Below are 17,420 nucleotides of genomic sequence, written 5' to 3'. Positions count from 1 at the left end.
AAAAAAAATTAATGTAACCCCTTTAAAAAATGCAAAAAATGCCCCTAAATGTATGTCTCAAAAATGCACCCGAAAATGAAGTGGATCGTTAGCTCAGGTTGTTAGCCAGTTGAAACAGTCATTCTTTTAGCTGAGACCCTCAATTAGGCCTAGCAGCGACAAAAAAATTACCGAAATATTTATTTTTTGCCATTAGCTAAGAATCCTAATTTTGCACCAAATAATATCAGTATTTTGTCCGAAAAACCGCAACAAGTAGTCCAAACAGGAAGTGTCACGCCGCGTTGAGTTGGGAACAAAATTTCGACTCGATTGGCATTCAAAACTGAGTAATTTAGTTTTTGACAATTTTTAGCAAAAAAAAAAAATATTTATTTATCCCCTTAGAAAAAATGCCCATAAATGTATGTCTCCAAAATCCACCCGAAAATGAAGTGAATCGTTAGCTCAGGTTGTTAGCCAGTTGAAACAGTCATTCTTTAAGTTGAGACCCTCAATTAGGCTTAGCAGCGACAAAAAAATCACCGAAATATTTATTTTTTGCCATTAGCTAAGAATCCTAATTTTGCACCAAATAATATCAGTATTTTGTCCGAAACACCGCAACAAGTATTCCAAACAAGAAAAGTCACGCCGCGTTGAGTTCGGAACAAAATTTCGACTCGAATGGCATTCAAAACTGGGTAATTTAGTTTTTGACAATTTTTAACAAAAAAAAAAAATTTTTATGTATCCCCTTATAGAAAATGCCCATAAATGTATGTCTCCAAAATGCACCCGAAAATGACGTGTATCGCTAGCTCAGGTTGTTAGCCAGTTGAAACAGTCATTCTTTTAGCTGAGACCCTCAATTAGGCCTAGCAGCGACAAAAAAAAATCACAGAAATATTTATTTTTTGGCATTAGCTAAGAATCCTAATTTTGCACCAATTAATATCAGTATTTTTTCCGAAACACCGCAACAAATAGTCCAAACAGGAAGTGTCACGCCGCGTTGAGTTCGGAACAAAATTTCGACTCGATTGGCATTCAAAACTGGGTAATTTATAGTTTTTGACAATTTTTAGCAAAAAAAAAAATATTTATTTATCCCCTTATAAAAAATGCCCATAAATGTATGTCTCCAAAATGCACCCGAAAATGAAGTGGATCGTTAGCTCAAGTTGTTAGCCAGTTGAAACAGTCATTCTTTAAGTTGAGACCCTCAATTAGGCGTAGCAGCGACAAAAAAATCACCGAAATATTTATTTTTTGCCATTAGCTAAGAATCCTAATTTTGCACCAAATAATATCAGTATTTTGTCCGAAACACCGCAACAAATAGTCCAAACAGGAAGTGTCACGCCGCGTTGAGTTCGAAACAAAATTTCGACTCGATTGGCATTCAAAACTGAGTAATTTAGTTTTTGACAATTTTTAGCAAAAAAAAAAATATTTATTTATCCCCTTATAAAAAATGCCCATAAATGTATGTCTCCAAAATGCACCCGAAAATGAAGTGGATCTTAGCTCAGGTTGTTAGCCAGTTGAAACAGTCATTCTTTAAGTTGAGACCCTCAATTAGGCTTAGCAGCGACAAAAAAATCACCGAAATATTTATTTTTTGCCATTAGCTAAGAATCCTAATTTTGCACCAAATAATATCAGTATTTTGTCCGAAACACCGCAACAAGTATTCCAAACAAGAAAAGTCACGCCGCGTTGAGTTCGGAACAAAATTTCGACTCGAATGGCATTCAAAACTGGGTAATTTAGTTTTTGACAATTTTTAGCAAAAAAAAAAAATTTTTATGTATCCCCTTATAGAAAATGCCCATAAATGTATGTCTCCAAAATGCACCCGAAAATGACGTGTATCGCTAGCTCAGGTTGTTAGCCAGTTGAAACAGTCATTCTTTTAGCTGAGACCCTCAATTAGGCCTAGCAGCGACAAAAAAAAATCACAGAAATATTTATTTTTTGGCATTAGCTAAGAATCCTAATTTTGCACCAATTAATATCAGTATTTTTTCCGAAACACCGCAACAAATAGTCCAAACAGGAAGTGTCACGCCGCGTTGAGTTCGGAACAAAATTTCGACTCGATTGGCATTCAAAACTGGGTAATTTATAGTTTTTGACAATTTTTAGCAAAAAAAAAAATATTTATTTATCCCCTTATAAAAAATGCCCATAAATGTATGTCTCCAAAATGCACCCGAAAATGAAGTGGATCGTTAGCTCAAGTTGTTAGCCAGTTGAAACAGTCATTCTTTAAGTTGAGACCCTCAATTAGGCGTAGCAGCGACAAAAAAATCACCGAAATATTTATTTTTTGCCATTAGCTAAGAATCCTAATTTTGCACCAAATAATATCAGTATTTTGTCCGAAACACCGCAACAAATAGTCCAAACAGGAAGTGTCACGCCGCGTTGAGTTCGAAACAAAATTTCGACTCGATTGGCATTCAAAACTGAGTAATTTAGTTTTTGACAATTTTTAGCAAAAAAAAAATATTTATTTATCCCCTTATAAAAAATGCCCATAAATGTATGTCTCCAAAATGCACCCGAAAATGAAGTGGATCTTAGCTCAGGTTGTTAGCCAGTTGAAACAGTCATTCTTTTAGCTGAGACCCTCAATTAGGCCTAGCAGCGACAAAAAAAATCACCGAAATATTTATTTTTTGCCATTAGCTAAGAATTCAAATTTTGCACCAAATAATATCAGTATTTTGTCCGAAAAACCGCAACAAATAGTCCAAACAGGAAGTGTCACGCCGCGTTGAGTTCGGAACAAAATTTCGACTCGATTGGCATTCAAAACTGGGTAATTAAGTTTTTGACAATTTTTAGCAAAAAAAAAAGTTAATGTAACCCCTTATAAAAAATGCCCATAAATGTATGCACGACAAAAAAATCACCAAAATATTTATTTTTTGCCATTAAGCCTAGTACTCACATCGACGAAAACCGCGAGCTAACCATAGGAGTGAGCGAGAGGCAAACAGGCGGCTAAAGGTTTTCGTCGGGTCTGTTTTTCAGCGCGGTACTCAGATGAGCTAAGGAAATACCAGAAAAAATACCAGATTTCGAGAGTGAATTTTCGATGAACGCCGTTAGCCGCGGCCCAAAGAATAAGAAATTTAATCTTTGGCGGTGTTCGTGCAGAAGCGGTGGGGAATTTAAAAATTAACAAGAAAGGAAGTTAGCTTCGGCAAGCCGAAGCTTATATACCCTTGCAGCTATAATTATTAAATTTAAAAACACTAAAAAATGATATTCCCAATAGTATAAGATAATATGTCAAAAAACACCGAAGCTATAATTTGTTTCATATTATTTTCCTACCAATTTTCCGATCGTTCCTATGGCAGCTATATGAAATAGTCGTCCGATTTTGATAAAATTTAATTCGAAACTCAGAACTTAATAAAAAATGTTATTTCCAAGCGTTAGAGGTTATATGTTGAAAAACACCGAAGCTATAATTTTTTTCATATTATTTTTCCACAAATTTTCCGATTGTTCCTATGGCAGCTATATGATATAGTCGTCCGATTTCGATAAAATTTAATTCAAAATTCAAAATTATTTAAAAATTGTTATTTCCAAGCTTAGGAGGTTATATGCTAAAAAACACCAAAGTTATAATTTTTTTTCATTTATTTGTCCGATTATTCCTATGGGAGCTATAAGATATAGTTGTCCGATCCGGCTGGTTCCGACTTATATACTACCTGCAAAAGATATAAGACTTTTGGGAAAGTTTCAGCCCGATAGCTTTAAAACTGAGAGACTAGTTTGCGTAGAAACGGACGGACAGACGGACAGACGGACAGACGGACAGACGGACAGACGGACAGACGGACAGACGGACAGACGGACATGGCTAGATCGACTCGTCTAGTCATGCTGATCAAGAATATATATACTTTATGGGGTCGGAAACGTCTCCTTCACTGCGTTGCAAACTTCTGACTGAAATCAATATACCCTCTGCAAGGGTATAAAAATGGAAGAAAAACACCCAAAACGGCTAAAGGTCAGTGCAGATGAAAAAGGATGCCTAATCCAAGCTGTTGCCCATTATTGTGGGACTGGACCGACAGGAAGCAGTACCACAACAGGTCAAATCCGCAGAATAGTTGAAGCGCTGGAGGAGATCCACTAGAGAATCCCAGTGGGAAGGAACATGGGACATCGCTCGATCTCCGACGAGCTCCATTAGGGACTCCTCCTTCACCATCTACTTGGCAGCTGGTGATGGAGCGGAGATAGAGGATGCGCCGGCTTCTATGGGGAGGAGGAAATAAGGTCGCCCGCTAAGGGACAGCTGGAGGAGCTATCACCAGCCATTATTGGCCAGCTCGGAGCTGGACCACAGATGGCGCGGGAAAGATGGCGGAGCATCTGTGGGACGAGAAGGAAGCCTTTAACTTCTAATTTACATAAATAAAAACATTCGTTGAACATTCCATTTATTTTTATTTTCATTTCTTTATGCACCAGCAGACTCTCCTTTTTTAAATTGCTCCAATTGATTTGTTTTCCGTTTGACAACAAGCCCAGCTGCTTGACAGTAAGACCATGCCACATGCATGGCGGGTGAACTTTTAAAACTTCGGTCACACTACAAAGAATAAGATTTTTCGACTAGTGAAACTCTTAGCCGATCTGAGTACTAGGCTTTAGCTAAGAATCCTAATTTTGCACCAAATAATATCAGTATTTTGTCCGAAACACCGTAACAAATAGTCCAAACAGGAAGTGTCACGCCGCGTTGAGTTCGAAACAAAATTTCGACTCGATTGGCATTCAAAACTGGGTAATTTAGTTTTTGACAAATTTTAGCAAAAAAAAATATTTATTTATCCCCTTATAAAAAATGCCCATAAATGTATGTCTCCAAAATGCACCCGAAAATGAAGTGAATCGTTAGCTCAGGTTGTTAGCCAGTTGAAACAGTCATTCTTTTAGCTGAGACCCTCAATTAGGCCTAGCAGCGACAAAAAAAATCACCGAAATATTTATTTTTTGCCATTAGCTAAGAATTCAAATTTTGCACCAAATAATATCAGTATTTTGTCCGAAAAACCGCAACAAATAGTCCAAACAGAAAGTGTCACGCCGCGTTGAGTTCGGAACAAAATTTCGACTCGATTGGCATTCAAAACTGGGTAATTAAGTTTTTGACAATTTTTAGCAAAAAAAAAAATTAATGTAACCCCTTATAAAAAATGCCCATAAATGTATGTACGACAAAAAAATCACCAAAATATTTATTTTTTGCCATTAGCTAAGAATCCAAATTTTGCACCAAATAATATCAGTATTTTGTCCGAAACACCGCAACAAATAGCTCAAACAAGAAGTGTCACGCCGCGTTGGATTCGGAACAAAATTTCGACTCGATTGGCATTCAAAACTGGGTAAAACATTTTGACAATTTTTAGCAAAAAAAAAAAAAAATTAATGTAACCCCTTATAAAAAATGCCCATAAATGTAGGTCTTCAAAATGCACCCGAAAATGAAGTGGATCGTGAGCTCAGGTTGTTAGCCAGTTGAAACAGTCATTCTTTTAGCTGAGACCCTCAATTAGGCGTAGAAGCGACAAAAAAAATCACCGAAATGTTTATTTTTTGCCATTAGCTAAGAATCCTAATTTTGCACCAAATAATATCAGTATTTTGTCCGAAAAACCGCAACAAGCAGTCCAATCAGGAAGTGTTACGCCGCGTTGAGTTCGGAACAAAATTTCGACTCGATTGGCATTCAAAACTGGGTAATTTAATTTTTGACAATTTTTAGCAAAAAAACAAAAAAAGGGATATAACCCCTTTAAAAAATGCCCATAAATGTAAGTCTCCAAAATGCACCCGAAAATGAAGTGGATCGTTAGCCAGTTGAGGCAGTCATTATTTTAGCTAAGACCCTCAATTAGGCGTAGAAGCGACAAAGAAATCACCGAAATATTTATGTTTTTGTCATTAGCTAAGAATTCTAATTTTGCGCCAAATAATCAGAATTTTGTCAAAAAAAAACTGCAACAAGTAGTCCAAACGAATACTGACACGCCGCGTTAAGTTTGAAACCAAAATTTCAAATAGATTGGCATTCAAAACAAAAAATTTTAGTTTTTGACAATTTTTGGCAAAAAAAAAAAATAATTTAACCCCTTATAGAAATGCAAAAAATGCCCATAATTTTATGTGTACTAAATATACCCGAAAATGAAGTGGATCGGTAGCTCAGGTTGTTAGCCTGTTAAAACGGTCATTCCTTAGCTGAGTCCCTCAATTGTTTTACCCTATTGTTTTATATTTTTGTTGTAAACCCGATGCGAAAAACCCAGCATGAGAATTGTTTGTAATTATAAATTGGATCAGCAATATCTGTAGCTTAACTTGATAGTTGGTTATTTTAGGCCATATGGTGGCAGGCAGCTAGACAGCTGAATACGAATTTGGTTAGAAATTATTTATTTGTACATGAAGCCATGTTGGTTTGGTGGGGGGCTAGGATATATGTATATAAGTATATTGCGACATCCTTTTATATTGTCAGCACTTAAAAAAAAAAATTCATTTGGAAAAAATTGCTGTATTTTTTTCCTGTCGCTTTTGTTTTTGGCTTTTGTAAATAGGTATGTAATTAAAGCCGGTGTGACCGGCCAAATGTATATGGATGTTTGTCTATTTATAAAAAACGAATTGTCTTTTGACAAAATTGCCTGTTTCTTTGAATTATACAGGTACACTTCTCTTTTTTTTTAGGTCACTTAGTTTTTTTATTGTTTTTAATTGCAAACTTTTGGCTAGTGTGCCTGTGAGGCCGGTGCGTATGTATGTATTTATTTATTAAAACAATTATTGTTTGTCCGTTTGTTTCATTTGTTTGTGTGTTGATTTGTAGTTTTAAACTGTTTTTGTTTTTTTCACTTAAATATTAATGAATTTTTAATTTGCTGTGCACTCACCGGAGTTAATTTTAATCCTTCTGTGTTTGTGTTGTAATCCTTTTGTGTTTCGTTAAGCTGGAAATAAATACATATACATATATAAGTTAGATATAATTACAATAAGTTGTACATGTTATGTGTTGTATGTAAAAAAAAATTGGCCAACTTACCTTATAGTATAAATTATTCGTCCGCTACGTTCGTCTCCATCAAGCAGTCCGCTTCTAATGAGCTCTGCTCAAGCAGAGTTTGCTCAATAAGAGAATTAGAGAGCGAAAAAATGATGGCCGCGACGCCCTTACGGAATGCTTCTAAATGCACTGCGCCAAAAATAACTAGAATGAGTTTTGTGCATATATGTATTTTTGCATATATATGTTTGAACATTTAGTAAAAAAGCGAATACAAATTTATTAATTTATTAATAATGAAATACGAATAGTACTAAATAATATATATATAAGTAATTATAAATAAATAAGTTAAAAGTAATGAGAAGTAAATAAATAATATTGTATTGTGCATGAAAATTTATTAATTGTTAGTTTGGAATAAAAAAAAAGATTATTAGTAAGTGCATGGTATTTAAACAGTATTTGTTCGATTTAGGTTACGTTATTTTCTTTAAATAAAACATTCCCTTTTTTCGCCAAGAGAGCGTCGAGAGAGAGAGAGGGGGAGGCAGAGTGAGTGAGAAAGAGAGAGAGGGGGAGGGAGTGAGAGAGTATGGTGATGATGGTGTGGGACGGGGAGGGAGAGAGAGGAGTGAGCGATTTCAAGTCAGAGAGTGGTGTGAGCACAGACAGAGGGGAAAAATACGTTACACTTTCGTTGAATACTTTGCATTAATATGTATGTATGTACAATGTACATTGTATATATGTAAAGCAGCTTAACAACGCCCCGCAAAAAAATGATAGAAGAGAGAATAGGCGGAAATTACGTTACATTTTCGTTGAATACAGCGTAGATATAAAGGGCAGCTGAATAACGGACCGCAAAAAGAGTGGAGGCGAAAAAAAGAAAAGTAATGGTACAGATGCGCGAAAAAGCACGGGTAACTTGTCGGGATGGCGCCAAAAATGGTTGCGGGTAATTTGTCTACTGCTCTGCTTTGAATGTGTACATATACATATGTTCACATGCATGCATGGGTCAATTTGACTCTCTGGCCATGCCTTCGTGGTGTGTGTGTGTGTGTGTGTGTGTGTTTGCACGCTAGGTCTAATTTGGTGGTTGTTTTTTGGTCTTTGTTTACGTTTTGTTGCTGGTGTTGTTTGTCAGAGTATAAAATGCCGAAAGCCTATCCAAACGACCCTTTATTGATGTTGTATGTAAAATGTACATTGTACATAAGTATTGTACCGAATAGTAATGTGATATTATGATAGGAACTTACACACGTACATACATACTTGTGTAACTAAATAAGCTAAATTGCGTTAACATTTGTTAATGGGTTAATCGGTATTTTTTTGGTTTTTATCGCTGGATTTTAATTTGTCCTACCCATCATCATCGTCATCACTCCCCTTGCACACGCTCTGTTTATGACTGATTAAATACATTTTGTGTGCTTGCATACATATATTTAATTTTTTTGTGTTTACTTGTTTTTGTTTAGTTTGCGGGAACGTAGTTACACCAATGGTATTTCAAAGAAAAAATGTCAATCATATAATCTCTTAAAGGGAGAAGAGCCTAATGTAAAGCAGAGGGACAGAGAAGGAAATGTTTGTTTACATTTATTACTACTCGAAAAACAGAGAGAGAGAGAGAGGTGGGGAAATATTAGTTAACAATTAGTACCACTCGAGAAAAAGACAATATTTAAATACATTATTTAAACTTACAAATTTTACCAAATTATTTAGGCCTCCTAAATGAACCGGAAAATTATGTCGGTCGTATGCTAATGTTGTTAACTAGTCAAAACAGACACTCTTTTAACTGAGTATCTCAATTAAGACCAATAAACCCCAAAAAAAAAACCGAAAAATTCCTGTTTTTGCCTTTAGTTATGAATTCTAGTTTTGCACCAAATATCAGTATTTTTCCGAAGCAACGCAAGAAATGATCCAAATAAAGAGTGTCATACTGCGTTGAGTTTGACATAAAATTTCCAATCAATTGGCATTCAAAACTGAAAACTTTAGTTTTTAGCTGAGACCCTCAATTAGGCGTAGCACCGACAAAAAAATCGCCGAAATATTTATTTTTGGCCATTAGATAGGAATCCTAATTTTGTACCAAATAATATCAGTATATTCTCAGAAACAACTCAACAAATAGTCCAAACAAGGAGTGTCACGCCGCGTTGAGTTCGAAACAAAATTTCGACTCGATTGGCATTCAAAACTAGGTAATTTAGTTTTCGACAATTTTTAGAAAAAAAAAAAAAAACATGATGCAACCCCTCATAAAAAATGCCCATAAATGTAAGTCTCCTAAATGTGCCCGAAAATGAAGTAGATCGTTAGCTCAGGTTGTTAGCCAGTTGAAACAGTCATTCTTTTAGCTGAGACCCTCAATTAGGTAGCAGCGACCAAAATAATCAACGAAATATTTATTTTTTGCTATTAGCTAAGAATCCTAATTTTGCACCAAATAATATCAGTAATACCGCAACAAATAGTCCAAGCAAGAAGTGTCACGCTGCGTTGAGTTCGGAACAAAATTTCGATAATTTAGTTTTTGACAATTTTTAGCAAAAAAACAAAAAAAGGGGATATAACCCCTTTAAAAAATGCCCATAAATGTAAGTCTCCAAAATGCACCCGAAAATGAAGTGGATCGTTAGCCAGTTGAGGCAGTCATTATTTTAGCTAAGACCCTCAATTAGGCGTAGCAGCGACAAATAAATCACCGAAATATTTATGTTTTTGTCATTAGCTAAGAATTCTAATTTTGCGCCAAATAATCAGTATTTTGTCAAAAAAAAAAACTGCAACAAGTAGTCCAAACGAATACTGACACGCCGCGTTAAGTTTGAAACCAAAATTTCAAATAGATTGGCATTCAAAAGAAAAAAATTGAGTTTTTGACAATTTTTGGCAAAAAAAAAAAATGATTTAACCCCTTATAGAAATGCAAAAAATGCCCATAAATTTATGTGTACTAAATGTACCCGAAAATTAAGTGGATCGGTAGCTCAGGTTGTTAGCCTGTTAAAACGGTCATTCTTTAGCTGAGTCCCTTAATTGTTTTACCCTATTGTTTTATATTTTTGTTGTAAACCCGATGCGAAAAACCCAGCATGAGAATTGTTTGTAATTATAAATTGGATCAGCAATATCTGTAGCTTAACTTGATAGTTGGTTATTTTAGGCCATATGGTGGCAGGCAGCTAGACAGCTGAATACGAATTTGGTTAGAAATTATTTATTTGTACATGAAGCCATGTTGGTTTGGTGGGGGGCTAGGATATATGTATATAAGTATATTGCGACGACATCCTTTTATATTGTCAGCACTTTAAAAAAAAAAATTCATTTGGAAAAAATTGCTGTATTTTTTTCATGTCGCTTTTGTTTTTGGCTTTTGTAAATAGGTATGTAATTAAAGCCGGTGTCACCGGCCAAATGTATATGGATGTTTGTCTATTTATAAAAAACGAATTGTCTTTTGACAAAATTGCCTGTTTCTTTGAATTATACAGGTACACTTCTCTTTTTTTTTAGGTCACTTAGTTTTTTAATTGTTTTTAATTGCAAACTTTTGGCTAGTGTGCCTGTGAGGCCGGTGCGTATGTATGTATTTATTTATTAAAACAATTATTGTTTGTCCGTTTGTTTCATTTGTTTGTGTGTTGATTTGTAGTTTTAAACTGTGTTTGTTTTTTTCACTTAAATATAAATGAATTTTTAATTTGCTGTGCACTCACCGGAGTTAATTTTAATCCTTCTGTGTTTGTGTTGTAATCCTTTTGTGTTTCGTTAAGCTGGAAATAAATACATATACATATATAAGTTAGATATAATTACAATAAGTTGTACATGTTACGTGTTGTATGTAAAAAAAAATTGGCCAACTTACCTTATAGTATAAATTATTCGTCCGCTACGTTCGTCTCCACCAAGCAGTCCGCTTCTAATGAGCTCTGCTCAAGCAGAGTTTGCTCAATAAGAGAATTAGAGAGCGAAAAAATGATGGCCGCGACGCCCTTACGGAATGCTTCTAAATGCACTGCGCCAAAAATAACTAGAATGAGTTTTGTGCATATATGTATTTTTGCATATATATGTTTGAACATTTAATAAAAAAGCGAATACAAATTTATTAATTTATTAATAATGAAATACGAATAGTACTAAATAATATATATATAAGTAATTATAAATAAATAAGTTAAAAGTAATGGGAAGTAAATAAATAATATTGTATTGTGCATGAAAATTTATTAATTGTTAGTTTGGAATAAAAAAAAAGATTATTAGTAAGTGCATGGTATTTAAACAGTATTTGTTCGATTTAGGTTACGTTATTTTCTTTAAATAAAACATTCCCTTTTTTCGCCAAGAGAGCGTCGAGAGAGAGAGAGGGGGAGGCAGAGTGAGTGAGAAAGAGAGAGAGGGGGAGGCAGAGTGAGTGAGAAAGAGGGAGAGGGGGAGGGAGTGAGAGAGTATGGTGATGATGGTGTGGGACGGGGAGGGAGAGAGAGAGGAGTGAGCGATTTCAAGTCAGAGAGTGGTGTGAGCACAGACAGAGGGGAAAAATACGTTACACTTTCGTTGAATACTTTGCATTAATATGTATGTATGTACAATGTACATTGTATATATGTAAAGCAGCTTAACAACGCCCCGCAAAAAAATGATAGAAGAGAGAATAGGCGGAAATTACGTTACATTTTCGTTGAATACAGCGTAGATATAAAGGGCAGCTGAATAACGGACCGCAAAAAGAGTGGAGGCGAAAAAATGAAAAGTAATGGTACAGATGCGCGAAAAAGCACGGGTAACTTGTCGGGATGGCGCCAAAAATGGTTGCGGGTAATTTGTCTACTGCTCTGCTTTGAATGTGTACATATACATATGTTCACATGCATGCATGGGTCAATTTGACTCTCTGGCCATGCCTTCGTGGTGTGTGTGTGTGTGTGTGTGTGTGTGTTTGCACGCTAGGTCTAATTTGGTGGTTGTTTTTTGGTCTTTGTTTACGTTTTGTTGCTGGTGTTGTTTGTCAGAGTATAAAATGCCGAAAGCCTATCCAAACGACCCTTTATTGATGTTGTATGTAAAATGTACATTGTACATAAGTATTGTACCGAATAGTAATGTGATATTATGATAGGAACTTACACACGTACATACATACTTGTGTAACTAAATAAGCTAAATTGCGTTAACATTTGTTAATGGGTTAATCGGTTTTTTTTTAGTTTTTATCGCTGGATTTTAATTTGTCCTACCCATCATCATCGTCATCACTCCCCTTGCACACGCTCTGTTTATGACTGATTAAATACATTTTGTGTGCTTGCATACATATATTTAATTTTTTTGTGTTTACTTGTTTTTGTTTAGTTTGCGGGAACGTAGTTACACCAATGGTATTTCAAAGAAAAAATGTCAATCATATAATCTCTTAAAGGGAGAAGAGCCTAATGTAAAGCAGAGGGACAGAGAAGGAAATGTTTGTTTACATTTATTACTACTCGAAAAACAGAGAGAGAGAGAGAGGTGGGGAAATATTAGTTAACAATTAGTACCACTCGAGAAAAAGACAATATTTAAATACATTATTTAAACTTACAAATTTTACCAAATTATTTAGGCCTCCTAAATGAACCGGAAAATTATGTCGGTCGTATGCTAATGTTGTTAACTAGTCAAAACAGACACTCTTTTAACTGAGTATCTCAATTAAGACCAATAAACCCCAAAAAAAAAAACCGAAAAATTCCTGTTTTTGCCTTTAGTTATGAATTCTAGTTTTGCACCAAATATCAGTATTTTTCCGAAGCAACGCAAGAAATGATCCAAATAAAGAGTGTCATACTGCGTTGAGTTTGACATAAAATTTCCAATCAATTGGCATTCAAAACTGAAAACTTTAGTTTTTAGCTGAGACCCTCAATTAGGCGTAGCACCTACAAAAAAATCGCCGAAATATTTATTTTTGGCCATTAGATAGGAATCCTAATTTTGTACCAAATAATATCAGTATATTCTCAGAAACAACTCAACAAATAGTCCAAACAAGGAGTGTCACGCCGCGTTGAGTTCGAAACAAAATTTCGACTCGATTGGCATTCAAAACTAGGTAATTTAGTTTTCGACAATTTTTAGAAAAAAAAAAAAAAAACATGATTTAACCCCTCATAAAAAATGCCCATAAATGTAAGTCTCCTAAATGTGCCCGAAAATGAAGTAGATCGTTAGCTCAGGTTGTTAGCCAGTTGAAACAGTCATTCTTTTAGCTGAGACCCTCAATTAGGTAGCAGCGACCAAAATAATCAACGAAATATTTATTTTTTGCTATTAGCTAAGAATCCTAATTTTGCACCAAATAATATCAGTAATACCGCAACAAATAGTCCAAGCAAGAAGTGTCACGCTGCGTTGAGTTCGGAACAAAATTTCGATAATTTAGTTTTTGACAATTTTTTAGCAAAAAAACAAAAAAAGGGGATATAACCCCTTTAAAAAATGCCCATAAATGTAAGTCTCCAAAATGCACCCGAAAATGAAGTGGATCGTTAGCCAGTTGAGGCAGTCATTATTTTAGCTAAGACCCTCAATTAGGCGTAGCAGCGACAAATAAATCACCGAAATATTTATGTTTTTGTCATTAGCTAAGAATTCTAATTTTGCGCCAAATAATCAGTATTTTGTCAAAAAAAAAACTGCAAAAAGTAGTCCAAACGAATACTGACACGCCGCGTTAAGTTTGAAACCAAAATTTCAAATAGATTGGCATTCAAAAGAAAAAAATTGAGTTTTTGACAATTTTTGGCAAACAAAAAAAAATGATTTAACCCCTTATAGAAATGCAAAAAATGCCCATAAATTTATGTGTACTAAATGTACCCGAAAATTAAGTGGATCGGTAGCTCAGGTTGTTAGCCTGTTAAAACGGTCATTCTTTAGCTGAGTCCTTCAATTGTTTTACCCTATTGTTTTATATTTTTGTTGTAAACCCGATGCGAAAAACCCAGCATGAGAATTGTTTGTAATTATAAATTGGATCAGCAATATCTGTAGCTTAACTTGATAGTTGGTTATTTTAGGCCATATGGTGGCAGGCAGCTAGACAGCTGAATACGAATTTGGTTAGAAATTATTTATTTGTACATGAAGCCATGTTGGTTTGGTGGGGGGCTTGGATATATGTATATAAGTATATTGCGACGACATCCTTTTATATTGTCAGCACTTTAAAAAAAAAAATTCATTTGGAAAAAATTGCTGTATTTTTTTCCTGTCGCTTTTGTTTTTGGCTTTTGTAAATAGGTATGTAATTAAAGCCGGTGTCACCGGCCAAATGTATATGGATGTTTGTCTATTTATAAAAAACGAATTGTCTTTTGACAAAATTGCCTGTTTCTTTGAATTATACAGGTACACTTCTCTTTTTTTTTAGGTCACTTAGTTTTTTAATTGTTTTTAATTGCAAACTTTTGGCTAGTGTGCCTGTGAGGCCGGTGCGTATGTATGTATTTATTTATTAAAACAATTATTGTTTGTCCGATTGTTTCATTTGTTTGTGTGTTGATTTGTAGTTTTAAACTGTTTTTGTTTTTTTCACTTAAATATAAATGAATTTTTAATTTGCTGTGCACTCACCGGAGTTAATTTTAATCCTTCTGTGTTTGTGTTGTAATCCTTTTGTGTTTCGTTAAGCTGGAAATAAATACATATACATATATAAGTTAGATATAATTACAATAAGTTGTACATGTTACGTGTTGTATGTAAAAAAAAATTGGCCAACTTACCTTATAGTATAAATTATTCGTCCGCTACGTTCGTCTCCACCAAGCAGTCCGCTTCTAATGAGCTCTGCTCAAGCAGAGTTTGCTCAATAAGAGAATTAGAGAGCGAAAAAATGATGGCCGCGACGCCCTTACGGAATGCTTCTAAATGCACTGCAAATAACTAGAATGAGTTTTGTGCATATATGTATTTTTGCATATATATGTTTGAACATTTAGTAAAAAAGCGAATACAAATTTATTAATTTATTAATTAGGAAATACGAATAGTACTAAATAATATATATATAAGTAATTATAAATAAATAAGTTAAAAGTAATGGGAAGTAAATAAATAATATTGTATTGTGCATGAAAATTTATTAATTGTTAGTTTGGAATAAAAAAAAAGATTATTAGTAAGTGCATGGTATTTAAACAGTATTTGTTCGATTTAGGTTACGTTATTTTCTTTAAATAAAACATTCCCTTTTTTCGCCAAGAGAGCGTCGAGAGAGAGAGAGGGGGAGGCAGAGTGAGTGAGAAAGAGAGAGAGGGGGAGGGAGTGAGAGAGTATGGTGATGATGGTGTGGGACGGGGAGGGAGAGAGAGAGGAGTGAGCGATTTCAAGTCAGAGAGTGGTGTGAGCACAGACAGAGGGGAAAAATACGTTACACTTTCGTTGAATACTTTGCATTAATATGTATGTATGTACAATGTACATTGTATATATGTAAAGCAGCTTAACAACGCCCCGCAAAAAAATGATAGAAGAGAGAATAGGCGGAAATTACGTTACATTTTCGTTGAATACAGCGTAGATATAAAGGGCAGCTGAATAACGGACCGCAAAAAGAGTGGAGGCGAAAAAATGAAAAGTAATGGTACAGATGCGCGAAAAAGCACTCGTAACTTGTCGGGATGGCGCCAAAAATGGTTGCGGGTAATTTGTCTACTGCTCTGCTTTGAATGTGTACATATACATATGTTCACATGCATGCATGGGTCAATTTGACTCTCTGGCCATGCCTTCGTGGTGTGTGTGTGTGTGTGTGTGTGTGTTTGCACGCTAGGTCTAATTTGGTGGTTGTTTTTTGGTCTTTGTTTACGTTTTGTTGCTGGTGTTGTTTGTCAGAGTATAAAATGCCGAAAGCCTATCCAAACGACCCTTTATTGATGTTGTATGTAAAATGTACATTGTACATAAGTATTGTACCGAATAGTAATGTGATATTATGATAGGTACTTACACACGTACATACATACTTGTGTAACTAAATAAGCTAAATTGCGTTAACATTTGTTAATGGGTTAATCGGTATTTTTTTAGTTTTTATCGCTGGATTTTAATTTGTCCTACCCATCATCATCGTCATCACTCCCCTTGCACACGCTCTGTTTATGACTGATTAAATACATTTTGTGTGCTTGCATACATATATTTAATTTTTTTGTGTTTACTTGTTTTTGTTTAGTTTGCGGGAACGTAGTTACACCAATGGTATTTCAAAGAAAAAATGTCAATCATATAATCTCTTAAAGGGAGAAGAGCCTAATGTAAAGCAGAGGGACAGAGAAGGAAATGTTTGTTTACATTTATTACTACTCGAAAAACAGAGAGAGAGAGAGAGGTGGGGAAATATTAGTTAACAATTAGTACCACTCGAGAAAAAGACAATATTTAAATACATTATTTAAACTTACAAATTTTACCAAATTATTTAGGCCTCCTAAATGAACCGGAAAATTATGTCGGTCGTATGCTAATGTTGTTAACTAGTCAAAACAGACACTCTTTTAACTGAGTATCTCAATTAAGACCAATAAACCCCAAAAAAAAAAACCGAAAAATTCCTGTTTTTGCCTTTAGTTATGAATTCTAGTTTTGCACCAAATATCAGTATTTTTCCGAAGCAACGCAAGAAATGATCCAAATAAAGAGTGTCATACTGCGTTGAGTTTGACATAAAATTTCCAATCAATTGGCATTCAAAACTGAAAACTTTAGTTTTTAGCTGAGACCCTCAATTAGGCGTAGCACCTACAAAAAAATCGCCGAAATATTTATTTTTGGCCATTAGATAGGAATCCTAATTTTGTACCAAATAATATCAGTATATTCTCAGAAACAACTCAACAAATAGTCCAAACAAGGAGTGTCACGCCGCGTTGAGTTCGAAACAAAATTTCGACTCGATTGGCATTCAAAACTAGGTAATTTAGTTTTCGACAATTTTTAGAAAAAAAAAAAAAAAACATGATTTAACCCCTCATAAAAAATGCCCATAAATGTAAGTCTCCTAAATGTGCCCGAAAATGAAGTAGATCGTTAGCTCAGGTTGTTAGCCAGTTGAAACAGTCATTCTTTTAGCTGAGACCCTCAATTAGGTAGCAGCGACCAAAATAATCAACGAAATATTTATTTTTTGCTATTAGCTAAGAATCCTAATTTTGCACCAAATAATATCAGTAATACCGCAACAAATAGTCCAAGCAAGAAGTGTCACGCTGCGTTGAGTTCGGAACAAAATTTCGATAATTTAGTTTTTGACAATTTTTTAGCA

The 17,420-nt window shown here is 34.7% G+C and overlaps 1 long non-coding RNA gene across 1 annotated transcript in view; it reads right to left on the bottom strand.

The window, feature by feature from the left end:
* Positions 1–15,020, bottom strand: part of LOC119547639 — a 46,987-nt gene extending 31,967 nt beyond the window's left edge. The window contains exons 1-6 of the long non-coding RNA XR_005219237.1: positions 14,881–15,020; positions 14,729–14,785; positions 10,977–11,141; positions 10,825–10,881; positions 7,112–7,276; positions 6,960–7,016 (exon numbers count right to left, since the gene is read on the bottom strand). This is a non-coding gene — a long non-coding RNA (uncharacterized LOC119547639). The remainder of the gene's footprint in view (positions 1–6,959; positions 7,017–7,111; positions 7,277–10,824; positions 10,882–10,976; positions 11,142–14,728; positions 14,786–14,880) is intronic.
* Positions 15,021–17,420: the final 2,400 nt, after the last annotated feature.

The sequence above is a fragment of the Drosophila subpulchrella genome, chromosome 2L (genome assembly GCF_014743375.2).
Source record: "Drosophila subpulchrella strain 33 F10 #4 breed RU33 chromosome 2L, RU_Dsub_v1.1 Primary Assembly, whole genome shotgun sequence".
In the NCBI taxonomy this organism is placed as follows: Eukaryota; Metazoa; Arthropoda; class Insecta; order Diptera; family Drosophilidae; genus Drosophila; species Drosophila subpulchrella.
This window is presented reverse-complemented; position numbering and strand designations above follow the sequence as displayed.